The following is a 26529-nucleotide window of genomic DNA, read 5'->3' as shown; positions in this document are numbered from 1 at the left end:
GTTCCTTTCCTCTTCCCTTCATAGATAGAGACAGATAAGAGAACCTGTAAAACCTCTTTTGCTGAAATAGGAACTTTATTGACCAATAAGGGATTCTGGGTTGTAGGATGGACAGTGCTCTAGTTGCTTTTCCAAAGAGAATTTGCTACACAGTTTGATTCTCAGGTGTACCTACAAGAAGCAAAACAAAATAATGCTTTTCATTAAATGAAATGTATCCTTTAGACCTGTTTGTGGGGAAATATTTAAAAAACAATAATGGTTTTCTTTAGCCGTGTTCTATTTAGTTATTCATTTGAAGTAATCCATTTCTTCCAGCTATGGATATTAGACCAGTTAGCAAGAGAACTTGTTCATCTAGTTTTACTTTTTAAATCCAAATCTTAGGAGTTGGGAGTTTTGTTCCAAAGGGAATAAATTTACATATGCAGGACATGTTGTTCAAGGAGCTAATACTTACAGTAAACAGAGGTTGCTTAACTGTTGAGTAATGCTACAATAGTTATTTCCAATATTTTGCAAGAAACAATGTTCATGCAATGTTTTACCACTAGCAATTTGTTAGTGTTTTTAATTTAATGCCAAAAAAATTTTTAAGTGCTGTAATTTCAAAAACATGGAGCATCACGTATTAGGGACTATAGCCTCTTTATATTTTTGTGAGGTAAGACATACTTGAAAGAGGCACAGTGTTTTTTCTCCCATTAATGGTACTTTAAAATCTAAATAGTGTAGGAACACTCTTGTGACATCACAAATAGTAAATTATATCCATTGAAAGCAGATGCATGTGTGTGCAGCTTATGTTACAGGTTTAAGAGAAAGTAAAAAAAAATGCTTAAAGGAAATCTTTCTCCAAGGAATTATGTCACGAAGGCAGATACAATGTGAAGTGGCATTATTTTGTCTTCTGTTTTTGGAGAAGTGATGTATTTACATTATAGTCAGGTCAAAATTAACAGTACTACAAATCCATATGCAATTCTTTGTCCAGTGTATTGCATTTATTGTAATTAATATTTGAATAGAAAAAGTTATAAAGTGAATGAAAATAAATGATCTGTAAAGTTTCCCTGCATCTCCATCATTCCAGATCCTATAAACACTCAGAATACCGCTCTACTTAATATATTTCTTTGTCGCTCAACAGTATTGCTAGAAGCTTTCCTTTCCACTGGAAATAGGATGCAATTTCGTAGTGGAGGTCAGCTTTAGCAAACATTCCTATTAATGCAATTCTCAATTTCTTCCATTTGAGATAGAAGCAAGTTCTTACTTTAAAGAGGCTGAGGGATAAAGTGGATGAAATTCTTTTGAATGTCTTACTTTTGTTAAGTCGCAGAGGGAAGCAAAAGGTTTTACCTCCTGTGCTTTTGCTTTCTCTACTGCTCTGACATTTATGTAGGTATGCATGTCTATATAGGTATTCACATATTCAAATGTCTATATTGAATAGAGACATAGTCCTCAGCTAGATTTGATTAAAACTTACTTTTCTCTAATTAGACATTTGAGTCCAAAATGCTCTGGCATGAATATTCTGAATGCTCTAAGCATGAATATTCTGAAGGGAAGCAGGAGTTTCCAACATTTCTTCCACTGGTTTAACAACTGTTAATTTGCTGGTGCAATCCTACCATTATTACCTTCTTTAAGAATAGCAACATAATTTTTGGCCTGAAGTTAGTAAATTCATGTGTATTTTTTCATGTGGTATAATCTTGTGCATACGCTACATACACTGTTTTTTTTTCACAAACATATCTACATTGCATTGGCTGTTGTGGGTTTTCATTCAGTTCCAAGCTGATTGGTCTTTGCCTGCTTCATTTTGTTAAAATCTAAATAAAACTTTAGGTGGCCCTTTGGAAGGCTTGCCTTCAATGAGGCCCTAGAACTTAAAATATGAGACATATTAACTGATTATTATTTCCATCAAACTTGCTCACTCATCAAATTAACATCCATTTGTGGAAGTTCAAGTATAAAAGCAGGTTTCTCCGTAATTTCTTTCCTCATTTTTCTAATAATTAATTTTTTAGCAACTATGAGCAGAACCTTTATCAGGGAATATGTGTGGCTACACCTGTACTTTTGAATACAGAAAGCCCAGGAAATATTTAGGTATTCACACTAATGTCACCCTCTAGATCTTGCTTTGCAGACAATCTGTTCCTTTAAAATACTCCACATATTTTTTAATGAAGCATCCACAGAAGAAGACTGGCTTTCCATACACATGGTGGTACATGGAAAAATATCTGTACTGGTTTATCAGACACCACATTAAATTTTTGATGGAATGCTGGCTTGTTAGCTTAAAGGCAAAGTATGAATCCATGTCTTGTAACATGGAGAAAGAGCACAGTACTAATACAGTCACATGAGGGAAAGAAGCCTGTGCAGGAAACCTGTGAATTTAGCCAAAGAGACAGGTTAATTGTGGCGAAGTTGCTGGCCAAGACTGTGCTTTGGGGTGGAAAAGTGAGCATACAGTTTTCTGGAAAATGGCTGTGAGAAGAAGATGAAGACATGCCGGGCAGGACAGGTTCCAACCAGCCAAATGCACATCAGGGGTGTGAGTGCTTGGGACAATATCTACAGCAGTGCAAGACATGATGTAATCACAGATGCAGAATGAAATATCTGTTCTTTGTTGTGAAAAATGGTCCAACATCCTTTCTTTGGTGTTGTTAAAAGAGCTTAAATAGAAAGCAAAGGAAGATACAAAATAAAAGAGCAGAAATTAGTGCAAATAATGCGAAGTGGTGAAAAGGAGCTAATGAGGTGGATTGAGAGGTGGAAAGGGTGTTCATGAAATGAAAATAGCGCTTTTGTAGAAATTATATATGAGAATGAAGGGAGTGAAATGAGAAAGATGAATGTAATTCCATTACTGTGGAACTGAATAACATGAAAGTAAAAATGAAAGAAATGTCAAGGAGGTAGCAGATAAAAGAAAGGTTGTGTTAGGGTGGTGTGTCACTGAGGAAATAATTTTCACACTTGATTGGTGTATTTTCTCCAGTGTGTTTCACTGCTTATTGCCTTTCAGAACTGATAGCTTTCTCATACTGGATGTCAGAATATTTTGTTCCAGAAAAGAAAGATTTGCTGACAGGATTTCATATACTTGTTTTGTGTACCATTTCTTGCCTTCCTCCTACTGCCCTTTAAACCTCATGTAATGCTGGTTTATACATCTCCTCTTAAAGAAGCACTCAACATGAGCGTGTTATAAAAGTATGTTACAGAGTTTGCCAACACTTGAGGGCAGGAACACACAGACATTTTTGAATACTTTGGTTCTAATTTAGCACTAACTGGAACATACCTCTTCTCCACAGTGTTATTTTCTTTAGAAAAGAACATTGGTTTCATATACAGAACAAAAGGATGATCATTAAAACCCATCTGTGGGCCTCTTTAATAAGCAGAAGCATGAGATATCCCAGAGAACTTTTGCACAGCAGTACATTGAAACTTCACGTTGGGGAAGTATGCAATGCTCAAAGATTGCTGGGAAGTAAGAAAGTAGAAATCCTTAACTATTAACCAACTGAACCAATAACCAACTAAAACTCAGTCCACACTCTAGCAGATATGAATAAGTGCCCTTTGGTACTGCATTCCTAGAGTCCCTGACCAGTAGCAATGAAGTGTTCATATTTGCATATCTAAACACTTATGAGGACTTCTTCCTCTAGAGGTGTAGAAATACATTTGATGTAAATAGTGAAGCCTTTTCAATATCCACTTGACACACACATATTTTTCCACCAGTGGACATTGCTTGCACCAGTACAGCTGTGAAATACACAGAGAAAAGCTGGTCAAGAAAACGAAAAAATTACCAAGCAGGAATACAAATTTTGGAGCATGAAGAAAAATGTTTATCTTCCACGTGAGGGGTTCTAGAAAATGTTATTATTTTAGATTTAGTTGCATAGGAGCTGGTAAAATTCAGATTTAGATATTAGGGACACATATAAACACTTTACCATATTATAAAGAATTGTACTTGATATACGAACCATTATTAGAAAAATTAAAAAGAGCTGGTCACCCTGTTTTCCTGAGTTGTCTGTGAGATTAAAAAAAGTCGAGAACTGCACCATTTTGCTGTTGAAAATGAGTGACCTTCATATTCCTTTTCATTAAGGTAAGTGTATATGAAAGAGATAAGCTAGAATGTCAACTAGCAATATGTCATCTATGGCATGTGGGTTGTTCATATCCAGGCTGTTGCCAAGCAGAAAATGCAAACTAAATGAAAAGCCACTTCTCCATGGTGAAAGGTGGAAGAACCTACCTTGCATTCATGGCAGAACTAGATTATGTACTATAAAAGACTGCTGTATTTTACCCCTTGATCTCTAGAATACTGTAAGAAGGAAGAAAATATGGAGAACCTTGAAATTCAGAGCCAATTATTCTTCCCAAGTTTTGCATGGTTCTCATGATGGTGAGTAATGGGTTGCTGTTCTGCACAGCAGCACAGCTGTACAGCTACTGGATTTGCTTCAACAAAACATCAACTTTTCAGTAAAAAATTGGCTGCAAGAAGATAACAGATGTACAAAAGAAAATAGGGAAAGAATAATTCTTAACATCTTTATATTTTGTTTACTAGAGATTTTTAAAGGGAGAAAAAACTTAACTGTTATGGCAAGTTGATATTTTTGCCCTTATAAACTATTTTTATTGTACTAATTTGTTCATATTATTGTACCACAGATAAGAGCACTGTTGTTGCAGCTTGGCAGGTTCATATTCAGCCTTCCTTTTCCAAGTACTTTTATCTTTGGTACTATTTAAGTGGCAACAGAAGCTGGCAAGAATCTATGGCTGCACTAATTCCCAAATATGGGCTTGTAATTCCTGTTTGGGGTTATAGTCAGAGAAATATAAAAGGCACAGGATCTAGGAATAGTGACATAATCCCAGAAGTGTTACAGAAGGAGAGGTCATTATGCCCTTTAAGTGAAGCTGTGAGTAGAGACGTTCAGGATTTACTGTCCCAGTAAATCTATTGTCCTCATTACATGAACTCTTTGTGGGCACCATACAAACACATAACAGAAAAGCTGTCTTCTGCCCAGAAAAGCTTATTTTCTAATTTACAGCTTCTATAAGCAGCTACTGTCCACAATAATCTCAAAAGGTTGCTTTCTCTTAACGATGCATTAGTTTTCACTGAAGCAAGTGCTGAACTCGGGCAGTGCTGACCTGCACGTGCTGCCGAGTGTTTTCACTGGAGTGGCTCTGGTGCTCACACTCCATCCTGGTCCTGCCAGTCATAAAAGCTGGTGTTTGCAGAGGCAAGGAAGGGCAGTGATACTTCCTCAGAACAGCTTCCCAGTTCTGCAACACTTTGACAGTCAGGGGATGTCTTGAACCAGAAATAATGATGTGGGTTTGAGGTGTCTTTGCCTCAGTGGATTTCTCTACCATGAACTTTTCTATTGAACCCATGTCATCTACATCTGGGGCACAGTGTTTTAGTCCAAAATTACATATTATTGTGAATGTGCCTTGTTTTGCTTGTTTAGAGGCTGGTCCCTGCGAAGTTTTCAGGGTAGGAAAGTAGTGCTTGTTAGGGTAAGCAGTACTTTCTTGGGATGGGCCCAGATAAAAGATGTAAACAAATGCACACTTTTTTTTACAGCAAAAAAGTTATTATTATGATGATACTGCAGATAACAATGCTTTAAAAATTATTTATTTTAATGATTAAAAGCTTCTATAGGCGATATCTAACCATTATAATGTCAGGAAAAGTCACTAGTGATGGGAAAAACCCAAAAAAGACCAGCAAGGAAGAGCCTCTAAACTACTGTTCTGCCTAGAAGATCCTGTGTACATAACCAGATAGTCTCATTGTTCACAGCCTTGGAAGACAAGAAAAGTTTGTCTTTTGTTTATGCATCACTGGATTTTTTACTTATAATGGTTGAGGAATTACATCACACAAGGTTTTTATTCTCCATCTCTTTTTTACAATTCACTTTTAGATATGGTATGATATAGATATAGTTACAAAAATTATCTAAATTAACCTACCCAGAACATCATTCTCCTGCAGCTAAACTGTGCAACTGGACTCTCAGTTTACTGCCAGCAGCAGTGTTTCCTCTCCACTGTGGTAAACTGCCAAGTAAACACACATCTTAACTTCCAAAAGTGACCACAGGAGTCTTCATTTGCTATTCTTTTTTTAAAAGTAATTTTCACTACTTGAAAATTTGAATGAGCAATTGATCAGAAAGAGAACATGTATTGAAACATTTGTGTATCTTACAAGTAAAGTTTTGCATGTTGTACAAACAGAAATTCACTCTATAGTTTCACATGAATGCTTAAAATAATTATTAAACAAGTCTTTGTTTTCATGCTGGGTTGAGGTTTCCTTCCACATCTGTAGTAAATTGTCCTAAGGAACATTGATTCCAAAGAACTAGATTTTAGTAGCATGGTTAGCATAGGCAGATGAGTCATGAAGGAGATTACTGTTATAGTTGATGTCAGGAAAAAAACCCCAGTTTTATGTATTATGTTTCAGCAAGTAAAATACATTAAAAAATTGGTCTCTTTAACAAGATCATCTGGTTTCTCTTATGCCACCTTTTGAGCTGTCTACCTTCTATGTCTGAGGGATGAAATGCTAGAATATAAAAAAATGTTAGAAGTTTATCTGCCAGTATTATTGCCACTTGACAATTTTCCAGCATGTGATTGATGGTCAAGGTTTCTGCATCATATTATAATAATTCCAGGTGACTTTTTCAGACTGCATTTAAAATGAATGACATCTGATGTAATTTAATGAGCAAATTGTCCTTTATCTAAACAGTGGCTCCTGTACCACCAGTTCTTGCAGGCTTTCTCTCCAAGCAGCATAAATAATTGCAATTTCTGAGGTATTCCTTTACCTTTTTTTTGGAGTATTAGACATCATCTATTTTCCTGGTGGTGAGGGGGAGCTGTGTTACACTGTTAGAAATTAAGACAATCTATGTTACAAAAGAATGCTTTTCTTCATAGCACTATTTTGCAAAGTGTGGATGCATGGCAGGAGAATTATGTTACTTTTTTAACTCAAGGCAAATAGTGTATAAAGGGAAAGTTCAGTGGGAGCCCAGTTTGAACAGCCAGATTACACACCAGGATTTGAAGAAATGACATTACTATGATATAGGAGGAAAACCCAGTGAAAAAGGGCTTCTTCTTGAAAAGGGCTAAAAAATACATTATTTTGTGATAATACTTATTTTAGGGAGTAGGAAATGAGATAGAAATGATATTAGTCTTTGCAGTCTTGCAAAGAAGAGTGATGTATATAAAAAAGCAGCTAAATAATTGTGGAAGTTATGCTTTGAAATTTGTGTTGTTCTCTCTTAATTCTACATATGGACACATGTAACTATGGCAGGTGAAGTAAACTTTTTGGAAACAACTCTAAATAAAGTTCTGGTTTCAGCTGCAAATGCCAAATATCATCCTAGTGCTGTTTCTGATTTCTGTCTTGCATAGTAAATGGGCATTGGCAAAAATCCAGAGAGTAATAATGTAAGCTTGATTTTCAGTTTTGGGTTAGACACATAAGGAAAAAAATTCTGATCTATAATATAATTTGAAAACCCAATTTAGACAAGAATTAAATATTCTATCCATATCTGATTTGCTTTTTATTGATGATCTATAGATGGTGTGGCCATTATTTCTGTGAAAAAACTGCTCAATTTTCTTGAAGCATTTCTCCCTATGCTGTTTTACCATCTGTTGATGAATATGTGTAAATATTGTTATTGTAAAGATACTCTCTAGTCTGGCCTGTAACGTGTGATCCAAATTAAATCTTGGCTCTCTGGGGAGTTGGTGATTTTTAGTGGTTCTGAGTATATGTGACTGAAAGTGTGTATAAACACCACAAACCACCAAGGTCATATTTATTTATTTATTTATTTATTTATTTGCTTTGGAGACCCTGCCCTATTTGGGGAGGGGGTGCTAGAAATCTGGGTACATGAGGTAAGTCCTCCTTACATATGGAGTGAATTCGGAAAGGCTGAGAGAGAAAAATACTGCATTTTCCAGTGTCCATCATTATGAAAGTGGAATATGTGTTAAGCAGCTGCCAAATTTACATGCTGAGCAGAATACTGACAGTAAGCTTGTCATCTTTAAGTTGCTCATTTTACCAATATGTTTCTCTTTGGTCTTGATGGAGGGAAAAACTTAGGCAATCTCAAATATATTAAGTAGTGAAGCACACCAAGTTAGAATTCTTTAAATGGAAAATTTAGCCACATTAATAGTGCATCATCTTTTTTCTATTAAGAAAAAAAATAGCAAAGGTCACAGGACAAAATTTAAATAAAACAAAGTTAAATAAAGACAAAGTGGCCCCATGGTGGGAAAATAATTAGCCTAAAACAGCTTGAGAGGAAACAAACACATAGCAGGTCTATTTTCTGTATCTGTAAATAAATACAAAATTAAACACTGAAAATTGACCTAAGAGGCTGTCCTTGATTTTGGAGAAGATAAATAATTGGAAATGTCAGAATAGCAACAGGCATATGTCAGGTGTAGGTGAAAAAAGAACTAAATTTTTAAATACTATTCAGAAAAGTATTTAAAATAACACCAACAGTATGTGGAATGATATTCATTTGGGTTATAGCTGTCTACACAATATAATTCTCAGTAACTAAAGGAAAACAAGGGAAGGTCTTACTTTTCTGCATTTATGTTACAACGTGAAATTAGGCCATTTTTCCAGATGTCTCTTTACAGATATATCCATTGGGCAAGCCAAAAGGGTATTCTGCTGTTTCATTGAATAGAGCTCTTTGTAAATTTAGCACACTACATTAATATAGTATTTAGCTAAGTAGCTTCCTTAAATGATGCAGAGAAAGTAGATGAAATATACTCAAATATAATATCTCGTTGCTTTCACTTGTGCTGAGAGTTATTTTTCTCACTGAAATGTGAGATGCTAGTGTGAACTGAAATTAAGAGTAGGAAAACATCTAGGACTTAATTTTCAAAGATATAGAAAAAAATGAGTGCAAAACATATTCTGTGAATCAACCATATAATTCCAATATGAATAATGAAATAAATTTTAATGGTATTACTAGAGTGTGAATTAAGCAGCTCCCAACTGATTAAAATGACACTGTGCACTTTGAAACAACACTGAATAAAGCATCAGATTGGAAACCTTGTGAAACGTTGTGATCAGAGAAATAGTCATAAGTTCTGATCAAGTATATAGTAAAGACAGGCCTGAATCAATGTCCTTTGTACCGTCATCCAAAGTAAACCAAAATGCTGAGGTATGTGACGTTCCTGTTGTTAGTGTATCATTCAGAATAACTTCCATGATTCAAATTAATGCATTATGAATACAGCTGGCTTCTATTAGGAACTCGATGTCCCCTCTTCTGGACAGCAGAAATTATTTCAACTGCATACCCTGCATGCTGGCATAAAAGAAACATTTTCACTTACTTTCTCAGTTCCGCAGTTTAACTCAAAGTGTTAAAAGTGTTTCTGCTAAATATAAACCAGGTTTTCCACTAGCTTTTTTATATTTTTGATTTCTCAGTATTTCTCAGTATTTCTCTCGATTTGGCAGGTCAGTCTGTTTATGGAGGCACTGACCAAGATTACCTTCTGTTGGTCTTGCTTTTATAGGAAGCAATCAGAACTTTGTAGAATCAGGGTTTTTTCTTAAATTTCCAGCGTTCTTCTAATTGAGAGATGAAGAGAGACAGAAGAAGGCAGAAAACTTGATGGCTTTTTAACAAATACATTTTTAAAAAGTGTATTAAAGTAACAGCAACATTCCTAATTCAAACTTTTTTAAACAAACATCAAATTTGTCCTAATCTGCTAAAGTACTATAAAAAACAACACTCTAAGAGCTAGTAGTCTAAATATGCTAATATAGAATGGTTCTAGTTTAGGAATATAAAGGTGGTGAGGTTCAGTCTCAGGTTGCTTCTTGAGTCACTGCTGTGGTCAACAAAATAGCTACAAAAATTTGTTGTTTCTGGTTTCAGCTTTATCTGAAGCATTTTGGTGCAAGGATTTGGGAGAAAAGTACAGTTCTTCTCATAAGACAAAAACTGACAGAACTGATTTAACTCAAAAATAAGCAAAAATTGCTGTGAATTGGAATGAAATGTAAGTATTGGCACTAGCACAGCTTGTTTTAGTACTACAATTAGAACGAGTCTGCAGCCTTCATCTCCTTCATCTATCCAAACTGACATCAGTCTGGAATGACTTTTCCAGAAAGAGTAGTATGGTGAAGAACAGAGTAATGTGTAGGCATCCTCAGCAGTGGCATGCCAAACAATGAACCATGTGGTTTCCTTGTTCAGTTTTTAAAAAAGAAACTGCTACAACATGACTGTATTCCCTACATCCATCCAGAAGTCTGGACACCATGCAAAAGTGTGTAACTGGGATTAAGAAAGATCTATCTTACACTATGGTATGAAATGATCTCATGATTTGTAAATAGTTTTCCCAGATCAATTATAATCCTGAATTCAGGAATATTTTAATTCACTCTGATTATATAGATAGATTGTAGTCTTTACATGTATACATATGATATACATAATTAGAGAAATGTGCTTCATTCAAACCAACTGCAATCATGAAATTACTTTTTCCCATTAAACTTTACAGGAGGCTGTGATTACATCCTTTTTATTTTTAATATCAGTTCCCTGCAATTCCCAAGCTCTCAAATGTTTCAAACCAGCTGTAGTAGTAGGACTTTTAATTATACTCTTGCTTAGTGAGTGACATAGCTCTTTCTCAGTTTGAATTAGCCCTGGAAAAACAGATAGGAGTAATGTGAACTAAAAAACTAAATGCAGAACAGCTGTGGACAGAAATGAATGCCTTGATTGAAAACACTCCCCTGGTAATTTTCTTGAATGTTGATATGGTTCAAAAATTACGTTTTTACTATAGGTTTTCTAAAGTGACAGGTGTCCTTTAGAGCACCTTTCCTGTGCTTTTACCTTTAATTTTGAAAACTATATTGTTAGTTTGCAATTTACTTCTATATATTGAAAAAGACAGCGCATTATTTTTCCTGCAGTGACTATGTGTAAATTTACTATGTGTAAAATACATCTGGACAAAATCTTTTCTGGGGAAGGGTCTAGCCTGTATTTGGTATAATTTCTGATGATTTAGATGTTATTAATAAGCTTCCTGTAATTGAAAAATAAACAAACTATAAAATTATTGAACTGAGACATAAATTAAAAGTGTATTTTTGATAAATTGTATTTCTCTTTTTAAAAATTTTTAATTTTGAAAATATGAACATTTTGTTTTAAAAATATAACTTGTGCCACTATGAATATGCCAATTTTTAATTGAAAACTTAATATTTGATGCATTTTTACTTAGGGTAGAGCAGGTTAATAGTATCAGAAAAATGATCTGAGCCTTATTTCCATCACAGGAGCAATTCTTCAGTGCCATGGGAGTTTTTGGGAAATAAACAGGAAAAGTGTAACAAAGCCACCAAAACAAGTCTGTCTTCAAGTATGGTCTTTGGAAATAACACTTCCACTTTCCCAGGTGCTGTTGGATTGTTGACTGTGTCAGCAATAGCTCAGAATCCAACAGATTCTGGGTTTGGTGCTTCTCAGCTGAGTAGCACTTTGTGTAACCAGCCACACAACTTTGAAACAAACAACAACTCAGGGCAAGAATCCAGAACAGTTGCAAAAGCATAGATTTTTCTCTGTCTTGAAGTAGTTGTTTCATTGCTTAGCATGACTTTTTATAACAGGCTGTGTTTCTAAATTCACTTTCTATCAACTTTGTCTCGTTCATACTCAGGATTTAGCCAAGGGTTCAGATAGACATCACAAATCTCTGTTAACTTTCATAGCTAACCACTGAACATGAACTGAAATTTAGAGACTTGCTTTTATTACCAGCATGATATTAGCCTGAGATAAGTGTTAAAATGCTTGCTGGGTACTCGGGATGATTAGAGACATGCCCCTGCAGAGTCGGCTGACAGAAACTGTGGCAGCATGTGGCAGAAAACTTCAAGTTCTTTGGAATGGCAATATTTTGGAGGAGTAATAATACTTGTTTCAGCTTAAAACCTCTTAAGGATGTCCTTTACTTTGGGAGGTTGAAAGTATGTACCAAACTCTCCCTGTAGAGTCAAGTGGGAAAAAATTATCTTGAGGAATTAAATCCAAAAATCTAACTCACTTATGTTGACTCTGTTCTGCTGGAGGAACGTGTCTCTCTTAACCAGTTACAGAAGGTGCCACAAGCAGCTAGTTTAGGTACCTCACTCTGATACTTGGCTTGGGAATATGTGTAAAATACCCAGAGCAGTGTTTCAAAGACATTTTGAATGGTGTCATTTTTGTCCATCTTACAGGACATACTACCAGAAGAAACTACACCAAGCTAATTTTGAAATCTCTGAATTAATGCTTGAACATGTGGCACTGCTAGTGCTGAATACCCTCTTTCCATATTTTTTTTATGCATAAGAAAAAGCTTTCTACAAACCTATGTAGTGCTTTTGGATCAAACAATATCACTACTCAGAGATTAAATTCTGGATTTGTGGACAGATTTTCAATTCCGTGAAAGGTTATTGCAGTCTCCTAGCTGGTATTAATAAACAAATGTAATATTTTCCACTATAAAAAATAGCTAAAATCAGAAAATTTCAGTTCATGCAGCATATATGGCTGACATTTCTGTCACCTGCAGCTTCTTAAAGATTGATACATTTGGGATTTTTATATTGCAAGATAGACTTCATGAAGCTATACTAGAGAAAGAATGGAGAAATGAAGGTAAATGTGGATTTTGCAATTACATCTGAGCATAAATCAGTTTGCTTTATATTGCTTTCAAGTTTTCTGTTCTCTTATTTTGGATTAAAATGAACTAGTTTAAACACAAACTAGTGCAATTATGAAGAAAAATTATTGTTCTTTGATTTTTGTGCTTTGATAAAAGTGATGCAGTTTTCTAAAAATCAGATTTTCAACCTGAATGCTTAGGCTATTTCAAGCAAATGTACAGCAGCTAACCTTTCACCACCAGAATTTAAACTTGAAGTAATACCCCCTGTCCAGGCTGTCTGAATGTGAATTGACCATGTTTGAAAAGATCCTAAAAGTAGGCTACAAAAATGCTATTTTCCTAGGTCTGTTTGTATGAAATGGATTTCTGTGTAGTATTTTCAGAATCCCTCACCACAGTTAATTTTTCTCTGGAATCCTATAGCCATTTGCTTTTTCAGCTGAAGCAAAACAAAATAAACAATGCAAAATTGTCCTGAAAATGAACACTGACAAGAAAAGCCCAGCTGCTGTAAGAAGAAGCTTAATTCTTACTGTTGTAGGGATAAATCACAAACTCTAAAGGGCTTTCCTAGGATACCTCCAGAGAGGAGTGGGAGGACAGTCATTGCCTTCCTTACTTAGGCAGCATGAGAAGGACAGCTCAGCCAGATCTTGGACATGAAATTTCTTCCCACTAATGAGAACTATTTTTAAAGCACTTAGAATGTTTTGTTAGCTATAGTAATAATAATGGAGTTATTAATATAGCCTCACTCTGTCTAGACAGATCTATATCTAGCTGAAAATGATGAGAACAAAAAGAAGAGAAACAGATTTATTTCTGAATTCAAACGTCTCTAATTCCAAAAGTTTCACTGAGTTCCCACCACCCACCATGCTGAAATGACACTAGTGTACAAGAAGTTGGCAGAACATGATGCTTATGGCAAGGATGCACCGTTACTTTTTTGGATTGCACCAAGCACTCACAGTCATGTTTAGCAGCCAGGGCTCAAAGGTTGCTCAAAGGCCAGAGCTGATATCAAAAGTCAGGTGGCCCAGTTACACAAATAGATCCAGAATTTGGTGTGAACCAAACAGATGGGTCCCCAAATGTGAGAAATGGATTTGTAAAGGATTCTCAAAACCTGAATAAAGCTCACACAGTCTTATACATCTCTATGTAAACTCTGATATAAGGTGTGCTAACTTAGAAAGGGCATGGAATAGAGATGACATTGTTGAGAGAGAGATTGAACTAGAAACAAGTTTCAAACTATGGCCTTGCAAAAAGACCAGACATTTTTGAGAACTAGAACTGTGAAAGATGCATTATAGCAAGACCACATGGGGTTAAAAAAGAGGTGATTGGTGTTAGAAGTGTTAGCAGCATTGTGTGCCAAAAGCTGAAAAATAGGCTGAAAAACATTTATAAGGTATTGTAACCAGGAAATGGGTTGGCTTCTGTTAGAATGGCATTGAGTTTTACATCTCTTAGGTCTCACCCTTCTCCAAGACTGATAATGGAATAAAATCTTTTAAAATGCCTCTCAGTTGCGTCGTCTCTGTAGAGCTAGGAGTTTCCAGCACCCACATTCCTTCAGATGAGCACAACTCATCTGTCCTGTCCCCACTAGAGACCTATGACCCTGACCTTTGCACCTCAGGCCAAGCAGCCTCACAACCTTTCATCCTTCCAGTGCAAGCAAGTGCTCGGTTCCCCCTGCAGCAGCCACATTCCCTCAAGCTGCGGGTGATCTCCTACAAGCCTGTGCCATATGTGACTGTCCACTCCCAGAGAAGCTGTCTATGTCCTTCCTTTGCTCAAGAAGAAGCTCTTCCTCTGGGAGAAGCTCCCTCAAAGTCAAGCAGCTGCCTCAAACTTTTCTGTAGAGCAAACTCCCCTCTTCTTGCCTAAGGTGCTGTTTTCCCCCTACCACCTACCAGGTGGTAGGTCCATGGTTTAACACTTATGCAGGATAAATTATAGCTCTCACCTAGTAACAGTATTATGCAGTTTTTATACCGTGTATTGTCTGGCTCTGGGAATTTGGGTAGCTCCTGAATGACCAAAATGATTCCCTAGAATAACTCTCACTCATTGAACCTTTCATTCTTTTCCTAATGTTAAAATGTGCACTTCAACATTGTTTCAGGATTTTGTGGGTCTTCCATTTTTTTCTGCTAGAATATCAAATGCTTCAGCTCCACTGAAAGTAAAGAGCATGACTGCAATGCTGACCATTTTTCTTTTAGTGGTTCATAACCCTCCTCAGGCACAGTGCAACTCTGTAGAAATATTCAGTAGCTTTCCATATTTCTGGATATTTTAAACTCTGCTTATTACTGTAATTTAAAGCTCTTGTATTTCCATCAGTGAAAAAAAGTCTTGAGAAAAGTCTTGTAGTCCTCATCACTGGGAGGGGAAGAAAGGGCGGAAATACTGGTTATCAGTAGGGGTGGCAGTGTTTTACTGTGCTGAACATATCATGCTATTGTTATATCCTTAATGCCAAACTGGGAAACTGCACAAGGGTCCTCTGCTAGCTCAGCCCAAGTTACCAAATCCTTAAATCCCCCAAACCTGTATCCCACTAGAAATCACCCAGGCAGTAATCTCATCTTCCTTCATCTGTGTACCAAGACCTTTTCATCTATGATCAATCTACTCCAGTACTATTGATACATTTTCTTTGCCAGGTCACCCCAGACTCCTGAGATTATGTCTTGAAGCTCTTCCTCCACTGTGTCCTGGATACTCATCTGTAATTTCCCTATTTCTGTCTACATTCAAATCCTTTTCCACCTGTGCATTCACCCCATAAACCTCCCTCCCTATTCCAAGTCTCTATGTCTGCAGGAACAGTTACTGACAAGCCCATTTCTGTTTCTGAAGGTATGGATTTATGAACCTTCTCCATGTCCTCTTTCATTCCCTTGGATGCTAGCACCTGCTAGCTGGCTGAATGTATCCCCTTTCTTGGATCTGCCCTTAGAAATAAACATGCCCCAGCTCTTGTTTCTGGCAGAACTCTAAGAAAACCTGGACACTTGCTGCAGTAATCAAAAATCTGCTCAGATGGCAAAGAAAAACGAGAGGTTTCGAATGAAGAGTCCATACAGAGCCCTGTATGAGCTGCTGTCCTTCAGTTCTTGATTTATTTTACCCCTGGTACATTTTGCTCTTGGTTCTGTAATCATTCAGGGCAAGAAGGCCAGCTCCTAAAGGCCCACTTAAATCAGCATCTGTGGTTTAACTGATCATCATTACATATGATGAACTTCAGCATAGCATAACTGGTCCCAACTGAAAGGTACATTGCTGCACAACATACGCAAAATACATGACCATGTGAAGGATGAACAAATTGGCTTGGCTTCGTTTTCCAATTCTGTAATCTCTTCCATGTGGGAACATCCCTGAACATCTGCACCCATTCAGAGCCCTCATGGCCATGGAGTTCTGCCCTCCCCTGCTGTGGCTCTGGCCATGAAGCAGCAGCATTTGACATGATCCTTGAAATGAGTTTTCTGAAGCTCTTGTTTCCATAGGTTATTTTGTGGGGCTTTAATGAGGCTGATGGAGAAGCAAAATGAACAGGGAGAGAAGAAACCTGGGTTTGTGCCAGAACATGTGGTGGATAGTAGTAGTCTGATTTCTAAAATGGAGGTGTTGCAGCCAATGAGCTCAGTATTTCCCATATTAATGAATTTTAAGGTTGGCAAGAAGCTGCTTAGACAAACACAAGAAGCGTAACTAGGAAGGATAAGAAACACTCTGTTAATATTACTCTCCCCACCCATATTTGTATGTACACAAAACACCCTCTGTTTATTTTAAATTCTACTCAGATTAAACAGTGACATGACTTTAAATGACCAGTTTGGCAACAGTTTGGAAATATTATATCCAGAGATAATTTTATTCCCAAACTGAATTGTATGTAGCAAACTGCGAGTTAATAATTTGGCCATGAAAGAAATAATAAGATAAAAAGTATTTCTTATTATCAGTCAGCCATATGTATTCCATAACTATTAGTGGTTTTGGATATTTGGATGTGGTTTTTGTGTTGGCAGTTGCTGGGAAGACAATAAAGTGACAGTGAAAAAGAGTAGTATAAAATTTTAATTCTCTTGGTCCTCTCCAGAATAGCAATATTTTTCCCCCTGAGTTATTGACCTAAACATCCATTTTGATTGAATTCAAACCTGAAAGGGATGATGCTTTAGGGTTTCTTTTTTAACTAAAAATGAGTTGAAACACTTATTTTCCCAGGTTTCTTAGCTTTTTAAAGCCTGCTGAAAGAGGACAGTATTTGTTTATAATAGACGCTTCAAATTTTTGAAGGTTTCCATTGGAACTACTGTAGAAAGATAACATTTTGCACATTTACTATTATATATTCTGTTGTAGTTCTAACTTCAACTCCAATATATTTCCTTTGCATTTGTGCTTTGAATTGGTTTCACTGATGAAGACACAATAAATTATACATAAAAGTGATCTTCTAAGATGATGTTCATTAAGCAGTTCTAACTTGTAATACATCAGAAACCATATGCTTTGTGCATTGGCTCACAGCTGTAAAACTGACTTGAAATTACCAAATGAAGGCTTGGTGCCAGTTTCCAGTGAAACCAATGACAAAACTTCATTTATTTCGATAGTTCAGAGTGAACTGTGCAATATTCACAACTACAAATTAGAAGTTTTTGGTTTGGATCCAAGTCTCATTTTTCCTTCTGCAGGTTTGTAATGCTGAAAATGTAGGCCAACGCCCTCCCCCTTTTTTTTAGTGTATGAAGATATTAAAAAATCTAGTCTGTTTTTCAGTCATTTTAGTCCCTTCTGTTCATTCACGCAAAACCAAGGTTTAGTAACTCAGGGCAGTCAGGCTATAAGGAAAAGGAGACTGAACTGTCCAGTGTTTCTGGTCACATCGCAAGTGATAGAGAGTAGTACGCCTATGTGAGCCCTCGTGGCCTCTCAGGGGGCTGGGGGTGCAGGTGCTGTCCATCAGTGTCCATGACATTCCACTGCAGATTCCATTCATAATCTGATCCTGAGTTCAGGTAGTAAAAGGAGACACCATCTAGTTTGTGAGGAGAGGGCTGTTCAAGTACCAAAGGGGCATTTTGGGAAATGTTCCCACCCTTTGTTAAAAATTAATGTAATTTATTATTATTATTGCTCTATATCATATGGAACTGTCTATCATCTGCACTAGGACAAAACTTGTAACATGCCTCCAAACTATTGAAGGCATTTCTGAATATACATCTCCTTGAAAGAAAAGTGCATGAGTGGTATCTCTTTCAGGCTTCTCTTTTTTACTTCCTGAAGTGCTTTTCCAGCTTTTAAAAGATTTCTGCCTCTTTTAACCTTGGAAAAGATGCTAGGCTTGTGTCTTGTGGACCAAAAGTGTTCTCTGTCTAAGGAAGTTTGAGCTTCTTAGCAGGGAGTGTATGCTGGAGTTAGAGCAAAAACCTATCCATAATCCTGGAATCATCATGAAACAGAGCATGTTTGAGTCATTTACAGCTGCCTGGCATTGTTGCTGAGGGACAAATTGAAATGGCTGATCTGCCAGGCTTGTCAACACCTTTGAAATGTGCTGCCTAGTCTGGTCCCCTGAAAGACACCTTGGAGAGAGACAGGGAGCCAAAGTGACAGACAAAGCCATAGTCTGCCTACTTGTCGCATTTTCTCCCTTTGTTTTCTTTCCTCTTTTATAATTGCCTTTCCTTTTGCTTGTTCTTATCCCAACACTAATGATGTAATATTGGTAAGTGGTTTATTAACTTGTGTTTTTAATCTTTTTGCTGAGAAAAAGTATCAAAAACTTGACATCAAAATAAAAGCTATTACACAATCAATAGTTGGGTGCAGTCTGTCCCCTTTGAATTCCATGGCTAAATTCCCTTTGGCTTTCATGGGAGCCTATTAAGGAACTAGCTAATGCTATTTTGTACTATGTATGCACATGGGGTCTTAATTTAGTCACTTAACTAAAGGCACCCAAACAAGTGGCCTTCTTTTCTATTGATGTGAATGACTCAAGTTACTAAAGTGGGAATACAAGTGCCTAATTTTAGTACAGTTGAATCCACAGTTGAATATGGTAACCACAGTCCAGTACCATAACTTTATCTATATGGGTTTGCATTTATCAGTCACACTGGGAATGGCTTAATAAAGAGTGCTTCAAAAACACTTCTGTTGTGTATATCCCATAAATCTAAAGTAAAAGCAGATAGCAATGGAGAGAAGTAAATAGGAAACAAAAATCTGGGATTAGCCTGACAAAAATAAATTAATACCTCTCTGAAGCTTTGCTTCATTTTAGTAATTAATCACCTTTTTCAGTTAATTTCTAATATTTTAAATAATTAATATTTTAAAAAATAAAGCAATTTAAACTGTCATCAGAGCTGGGATAGAGTTTGTCTGCAGCAGCATTCTGCAATTTGGTGAAGATCCAAGTGCTTAATTTAGACCAGAAAGAGTTCAATGCACTTGGTTATTAAGCACCAAAATATAAACAAGTGCTTCAATATTTGGGACATCATGACCTCCAACATCACCTAATTTTTAAAAATTAGGTTTCCAAGTCACAGTAATATAAACTAAGACTCTTAGAATTTACAAAGCCGTTGCTCTTTTCATAGGATGAATATTAAAATTTCTCTTGTCTGTTTGAGGATTAAGGCCAAATCCGATTTTTTGTTACACCTTTGTAAAGAAGAATTGCAAGTTCCACTACATTTAGAGAACTGTAGATATTCAGAAAGTATGGTCTTTATAAGAATAGATGCATAAGTATCTCCTGGCTTTAAGTGTTAATCAATATATGTATCACACAGAGCATATGATTAAACCCTTCTCTAGAGACCACATATTTTATTCCTTCAGCACTTTGGGGTGTGATCTTTGTGATTTATGCACATATATATAATGAGAAAAGGCTCATAATGTTTCCCTTCTCAGTGACACAATTGTTCTGGAGTTCTTTGCTTTTTGACAGCTTTCAGTGTGTGATTATGGGTTAGACTTCTTTTGGTAAACCCTGAACTATTCTTCATTTCCCCTGGGGAGCTATGTACAGATTCTGCATGTTTATCTCACTTCTCCATTTTTTATTTGGATCTTCTCAAGAATATGACAGAATTACTTCTGGCTTCTGCTTACTGGTGTGCAAGATGCCTTTATTGTTTAGGAGATAGGCATATTCCAGACTTTTCTAAAGTGTCCACCTTTCAAGCCTCAATCTTACAGGATGGGAGATCCTAATCTTCAGAATTATCTCTGCCAGTGGTCTTGCTTTGACCTTGTTTGGGTCTTCAAAAACCACATATACTTGGTCAAATTGTGTCATCCTACTTCAACAGAAGATTTTGTCCACTAAAATTTGTTAGGGCTTGAGAAAATATTCATTCACCCTGAAAAACTTTGTTGCGCTCTTCCTTGTTTTTTTTTGGCTATTAACCCCAGAATCAAGGCACCAGTTAAATTTGCCAGGAAAAGAATTCCAATAAAAAGGTACTTACCATATTCTGTGCCTTTATCCTAGGAGACCTCTGGGTCCTAGCGGGCTGTGTCACTCTTGTCACATTAGCAAGTCCACTGTGAGTAATGCAGTCCTTATGGATAGTGCCAAGTGGTTGGATAGTGTGAGTAATACAATCTTTTGGGATAGTGCCAAGTGGTTAGTAGCAATCTCTGCATTGTTACGATTGCTGGGACATGACACAACCCAGGCCCTTTTCATCACTGATGTGGTGAGTGTCCTTAACCCTTCAGCCAGCTATCTCCTGCACCAACCATCTGAACTTGATGTGTTAAGAGCAAATTTCCCTTATTAGCCCTGAGATCCAAACCAAGATTTCAGTACCAGCAGAAGTTCCTTTGTTTCTCCTCTGAATAAAAAGTACATTTTATGGGAGGCAATGAATGCAAACAACCATGGGTGGGCAGAATGTCTGTTGGAAGCTGGAGCTCATTCTTCAGCAGAGACAATGCCTTTCTGCATTGCTGCTGGGTCTTTTGATAGGCTTCAGAGAGAGCAGAAGAAAAGGAGTCCTTGGTGATAACTGACTAAATTTCATTCCAATAAATATGTGGAGTGTATCAGGATGAATATTTACACTTCTCTCAGATGCCAGCTTGACATATTCTGCTTCTGTGGGGTTTTGTTGTCTTTTATCTTTCTCCAGAAACAAGTCAAACCCTGGATGTTATTGAAAAGACTAGAGTGCTTTTTCATAATTGATTAATTGAGTAAGACTTGAAACTGGTGCTAATGACCCTCACTTACATCCTTTCTGTGAACCTGCAGCAACTTCCTCATTGACATATCTGTCAAAGATGTGTTTATTATTGAATATTGCTTCCTTTGGAAGGGTAAGAGAATGTTTTTCTATCATATTCATTCTTCATAGAATGTTTCTTTCAAGGGCTGTCCTCATTTCTAGCTCAGAATTCCATCTCAGGCAGAAACTTAAATTTTGTCAATTATTCATGTCTTTCCTCCATACATTGAATGCTAGTAAAGCTCTACCTTATTTCGTGTTTCTCTTCTTATTTCTGATTTCTGACAAGATAACAAATTCCAGGTGTTTTCTGAGGCTCTTTCTGTCAGCAGCTTAACGATCTGGGGATGCTGTCATCTTTGTGTGCAGACTATTCATATAGATGAGAGGCTGTCATGGCCTGTTTTGAGACTGCAGTCAGGACTGCACCCATGATTGGAGAGAATGCCACTAGTGCTTCAGCTAAGTGGGTGGTAATGCTGAGAAATTTCACCTTCCCTGTCATCTGATGAGCATTCATGTGGTGCTCTTTTCAATTTCATGAGATCCTTGGCCATCCGGGAGCATCTGGGAATGATGCTGCACTTGGTAATGTTCTTACAATTTTTATTGCTATGAACAGCTTCCATTACCTCTCTGGGATAAATATGCAGCCTTCCTCTGGGCTCATGTTGTGTCAATATTCGTGTGTGCAACCAGTATGAAATAGAAGAACAGCTTATTTTAAAGTAAGACATTTTCTTCAAAGTATGCATATAAATTTTCTGCTTGCAGTGGACATAAAGAAAGACAAAGAATAACTTTTTCCTCTTGTCAAAAGAGTGGAAGGAAAAATAATGTAGAAAGAAAAATTACATGGTAGAGAAGAGGATATTTTCCCTACTTTCTTCCATGGCATGACTGTATTTGTGTACTACATACTTTTGCTGGTAAATTGCCTCTCTTCCTTTTCAAAATCTGCATATCAGAAATGCTAACAGAACTATTAGCACATTGAATTGGCCATCATGCTGCTTTTGGGAAAGCATTATCCAGGGATGCTAAACTTCACTTCTTGCTTTCAAAGTCTACCACATGAATGAGTATCACTAATCATCACTGTTAGTCATTAGCAAGTAACCAGTTGCAACTACTGGGATCTAGAGGCAATTTTTTTTCTGAACTTGCTTTTCATGCTGACATTTGCTTAATTAGTGGCAATAAGGCAGCTATGCTTGCTACTGGGTTGAGAAAAATCTGACACCTGCTGCATCATGAGTATAAATATTTCATAAAGATCCTTTTTCAAGTGACGGCCAGTAGTTCAGGGTTTGACTCTTAGTGTGAGAGAGCTATTGTGGACTGCTTGTGTTAATTGTCCTGTTCCTTGCCTTCTTCTAGTGTCCTTAGGAAATTTGCTTCACTTTAACCCCAGTTTTATGGCTGTCTCCCTTTCTGCATCATAGATTGGAAACATTTTGTGATGCCGTTCTGTGCTATGTTTAGAATCTTAAATTCAAGACCTGGATTTCTCAGAGAAATTCAAAGTTACTCAGGACCTCCCAGGATTTGTCTCCCAGTAATAACAGAGAAAAAGGAAGCCACTGCAGTGGTTGAAGGGCAGAGTAATACAAAAGGTTACTAAACTGCCCTGCCACCCACCTTCTTGCTGAGCCAGAAGCAAATTTGTAAAAGAAACTGCTGTGCATCACTTCTCTAGCAGAACATGCTGCAGACAAAAGGAATCGAAACCACAACTAGAGAATTGGATTTCCCCTGCTTTCTCCAAAATAAATATTTGTTTGTGACAAAAGCAGCCGGAAGAATGAGACATGTACCTTTGACACTAAAAGCTTGTGTTTTTGTGCCAGCTGCAATAGAGGTATGATTGTCCACTGAGTGCTACCTAAGGTCAGGCTGAGTTCCATCTCCCCCAGCTTGTGAATTAACATCTTCAGCTACTTGTACTAAACAGAGTCCAGGGAGTCCAGCAGGAATCTGTAGCAAGTGAAAAGCAAAATGAACAGTGGGGCTGCTTCTTGGAGTTGCTCCCTACACTGATCCTTCCAAACAGCATCATCATTTCCTCCAAAGCCATTGTGTAGCAGCCTCATGTGCTGGCTTTTGGAATGAGCTCCAAAGGGACAACACTGGTACAAAAGTACAGGGGCCCAAGCCCAGCAGGCAGCTCACAGCCATTATCTGGATAAGCAACTCCAAGAGATGGTTAGCAAAAAGGAGAGATGATGAAGGTGAGCTCTTTGAAGTACAAGGAGGGTATCCACTTCTGGATGCTGCCTTTGAAAGGATCCGTGCATCTCTTAGCTGGGCTCATTCTTTAAACAGCCCCATTACTACAGATCTGTGCTTTGAGCAGTAGCTTAGCAGTTGGAAGCTTTAACTAGAAAGTAGACAACACTGGTCATAGCACCCTTCCCCTCATGGTTTGACTGGGTTTACACACCAGTTCTCCATTTTCTCAAAGGTGGCCCAAAAGAATATATTCCATCTGTGAGTAGTTGTAAGGGCAATGGATTAGTAGTAGAGGAGATAGCAGAACACTGGTAGCTGATGGAGTCAGCTGGAAAAGCCTTGTCTGGGCTCTGGAGAGCTGTTCATCAAGCCTCCCGATAGGGAGGTTGTGCATGTGACAGATACTCTTGTACTTTGAAAATTGAGTGCCCCATAACTTGGTTTTTCTTTGTTTTTCTTGTACCTTATGCTTCACTTTAAAATATATGGGACAGAGATTTGCCTTAAAGAGTCAATTTTTATGAGCAGTTACCACATGAGATTATCTGGAGCACCACAATTACGGCCTTTCGCAAGCTGAGGGAAATGTTGTGGTGTCTCACATGGCACCATTTGCTAACACTTAGCCAGAAGAGATTTTTATGGCCAGCAAGTACTCTAAATTCATAATGTTTAGCTTCACTTTTTTTTTTTCCTCTTGTCCACTTTTCCAGTTCTCATTTTCAGCTGTTACCTGGCATGAATTTGCACAGAAGAACCTCCCCTGTCATCCGAAAGCCAGAAAAATCCATTCAGATTAGGAGACGGAAGGAGATTTAGAAAGAGTCTCTCTTGGATCATGCTTTTGCCTTCACAAAAGCCATATTTTTATTATGCCCTTACATAACCTGTCCCCTGTTTCAAATACTGCTTGAAAAAAAACCTCCTTCTTACAAGAACATGACCAGCTGAGTAAATAAAAAAACCTGTTGAACTTGTGGATTGTACTTGCTGAGGTCCTAACTATTTTGATACATGTGCCTGCATAGCAATACTTTGGAGAGAAATAGTGATATTGAGACACATTAAAACAGTTGGTAAAGGCTACAAGTTAACCTGAAAGCATATTCCTGGTAACACAGTTAAAGGAAAAGGAGAGGTGCTCAAAGGTAAACTCAGGTCAATTGGCATCTTCAAAAACAAGACTTGGATGACTTATAAAACAAAGTCATATGCAAAGAGGGAACAAGTCACAGAAACACCAAATTTACCACAGTGTCATGAGAGTGGAAAGGAGGAAAAAAAAGACAAAAAAGAACTCAGCAGTAAAATGAATATATTCATGCAGTGTCAGTCTCTCCAGACAAGAAATGGTGCCAAGCAGAACCGCATCAGCGTGTGGCCGCTTCTTGCACTGACACTAAAAACATCTGTTGAGGTACAGCGTTTATAGTTTGCCAAACAAGAGTTTTTTAATCTTAAAACATATGCTGGAAATAGGAAAAATTGGACAAGAACAAAAAGAAAAAAGAAGGGTGGGTGGCCAATAAATTAAAAGTGAGAAGTGGGGAAGGACAGATTTGGGACAATGTTTTCCACATAGTGCATCATACTTAATTCAAGTCATCTCAGGTCACCAAGGAAAGCAAAGCTCATGAAGGAATTCTCAGATTGCTCAGATAGGTTGAAAGAAACAAAGTCTTCATGTCAGACTTCATCCTTCAAAAATTGGATTTTTAACAGGTAACCATAAAACACAGGTTTTAACAAAAGTTTGGGAATACATCTAATTTGAGATGTAAGAACTGATACTGACAGCAATACTCTTATTTTTCAGTCATGTATATCTCACATTTTTTGGAGAAAGCATATATTTAAGCCCCCTAGATGAGCCAGGGCCTAATATTGGCTCTTCAGAAATTGTGCCTTTAGCCTATTTGGTTAAACACCTATCAAGCAAATTTTAGATACATACAATGAGTAAATTATTTAAAGATTATCACCTTCACATTTATTTCTCTAGTTAAAGAAGCTAGAATACAGAATTCAGAAATAATTCAGTGAGACTAATTGTCAGATATGACCAAAGAAGTTTTTCAACTATTTCTAGGATATTTTTCAAATAAAGTCCCTAAGTATTCCTTATGATAAAATACTCTCATAGAAGGGAGCTTATTTTAATTTCTGAAATAAACTATATATTTTCAAGTACATTATTTGGTGAAGTTATTTGGGTGATCAGTTTCCTGAATATCGTAAACATGTATGAATAGAAGATTTGATTTTGTGTCACAAACCCTTTGAAGTCAAGAAATTCTTTCATTCAAATGAGTGTCTCTTTGGTACCATCTCAGGTTTACAGTATGTGGTACATGTCTAAAGACAGAAACAGATAATGAACCCACTTTAATACAATTTGTCCACTCAAATAATTCCATGCGAATTGTGCTTTTAAAAGAGAAAACGTGCCTACAGTAAAATGCAGGGCCCTAGAAATCAAAGAGGAAACTCCCTCTCTCTTCAACAGATTTGAGATTTAATCTCTGGAATACTTGACTTTCAAGAACAAAAGATTTATGCTTAGTGAGTCACTGGATATGGTACATTGCATGTTTTCAAAATCTACATAAAATTAATTGTGCTGTATATCTTTCAAGATTTGCTTTATTTTCTTTCTGTTCCATTTATTAAGTGTTATCTTTTTGAAAAACACCATAGAAATGTTCAGCTGAATGGACTATACACACCATGGATTACAGAAGTTTTTGGTCCTTCTAATATGGCAAAAGGGACAATTTAGATTTTGGATTGTGGTAGATTACACCCACTGTAGACAATTTATTTCTGGGATATAAAATACATTGGACAATATGAAAATCAAATTCTAAAATGAGGTGATAGGATGAAATGGGAGACATTTCCTAAGGGCAGTACTCTGAGCTACATAATTTTCTGCCCTATTTGATAGTTTTTGGCTTTGACTGATTTCTATATATTAGGTCAGTGTGTAGCTGTGGTAACATATTGCAGTTATTTCTTCAGGATTGGAAGACAACAACGTTTTGAAAGACCACTAGGAAATAAAGTATTCTAGGCTGAATTTTCAAATCTGATAATTTCTGTTAAAGTTCAT

At 36.9% G+C, this 26529-nt stretch overlaps 1 long non-coding RNA gene across 12 annotated transcripts in view; it reads left to right on the top strand.

Annotated features, from left to right (window-relative positions):
• Positions 1-26529, top strand: part of LOC115495650 (uncharacterized) — a 318954-nt gene that overhangs the window by 153959 nt on the left and 138466 nt on the right. The gene's annotated exons all lie outside the window — the stretch shown is intronic.

This window comes from Taeniopygia guttata, chromosome 5 (genome assembly GCF_048771995.1).
Source record: "Taeniopygia guttata chromosome 5, bTaeGut7.mat, whole genome shotgun sequence".
In the NCBI taxonomy this organism is placed as follows: domain Eukaryota; kingdom Metazoa; phylum Chordata; class Aves; order Passeriformes; family Estrildidae; genus Taeniopygia; species Taeniopygia guttata.
Note: the sequence above shows the minus strand (reverse complement) of the source record. Positions and strands in the feature narration are given on the sequence as shown.